The following is a 1,132-nucleotide window of genomic DNA, read 5'->3' as shown; positions in this document are numbered from 1 at the left end:
AGAGGCTCCCACCAGCAGCGTCAGAGGGCTCACGACTGCCCCGTGCCCAGCAAGCACCACAGCCGTCCACGCGCTGGGAGGGACTGGCTCCGGTCCTGCAGCTGCCCTGTCCTACAGCCGGGGGCTGAAGCCATGATTAGCTGGTCCCCAGCGGAGACCAGTGAGCTCCCCAAGGACAGCCAGGCCCAGGAGCCGAGACCTCCAGACCAGCCAAGGGCCTGGTACCACTGCTCCTCAGGACACAGCCGACAGTGGCCTAAGGTCCGTAACACAAGGGATCCTGAGACATTGTGACGTGCAGGGACCGAGAGCTGAGGCACAGGCAGGTGCCAGGGGCTGTGGGAGCAAAGGCAGGAGGTGGGAAGAGGAATGGTCCGCGGCCTGGACCGTGGAGATGACGTGGGGCCGGGAAGAGCTGGCTGAGCTCTGACCTTGCGGCCTGTCTGGGTGCACTGTCTGGGGCGGCCCCTGCAATGGGGGGGGCGCGTGGAGGAGATCCCTGGTCCAAGCCATGAAGGCAGAGGGAGCCCAGAGCTACGAAGGCAGGACCAGCCTGTCCCTGGGCCGCCGACAGGCAGGGAGACCACTGGGCTCTCACCCAGGCGGCGAGGCCACCCTGAGCCGGAGCCGGAGCCGCCGGGTGGGGTGACCTGTCAGGTCGGAGCCCCGGCACACGGGCTACACACAGAGGCACCCGGGCTGCTGGCCTCTCCCTTACAGAACCCCGGGCCCCCAATAAACGATTTCAAAAGCAGAGGGTTTGGCTGTGCACGTGCAGGTCCTGTGAGCATCGAGCGCGTGGGTCTCTGAACGGCACTCAGTGGGCCCTGTGGGCGGGGCCTGAGTCTGGCTGTGCGTGTGCGTGTGGGTTGGGATCCCCTGAATGCTGTCCCGGTCTAAGCTTTGGGGCTCCTTCACTGCCCCCCGCCGCCACCACCACCCCAGCAGCCTCTGTCCTGGGAGGGAGGCGCCCACAGCCGCTCGCAGCCCTAGTGCTGGCAGCCCCCCGCGTGGTCTGACTCAGGTGAGGTGACCTGAGCCACCTGAGGTCCCAGAAAAGAACCCCAGCCCCAAAGTGATGCCGGAGCCACTGGCTGGCCTGGGGGGGGGGGGGTTCGGGCAGCAGGGGCGT

General features: G+C 67.4%; 1 protein-coding gene across 1 annotated transcript in view; it reads right to left on the bottom strand.

The window, feature by feature from the left end:
• CCM2 (CCM2 scaffolding protein) overlaps positions 1-1,132 on the bottom strand; it is a 28,699-nt gene that overhangs the window by 21,692 nt on the left and 5,875 nt on the right. The window lies entirely within an intron of this gene.

The sequence above is a fragment of the Myotis davidii genome, unplaced genomic scaffold (assembly GCF_000327345.1).
Source record: "Myotis davidii unplaced genomic scaffold, ASM32734v1 scaffold1364, whole genome shotgun sequence".
Classification (NCBI taxonomy): Eukaryota; Metazoa; Chordata; class Mammalia; order Chiroptera; family Vespertilionidae; genus Myotis; species Myotis davidii.
This window is presented reverse-complemented; position numbering and strand designations above follow the sequence as displayed.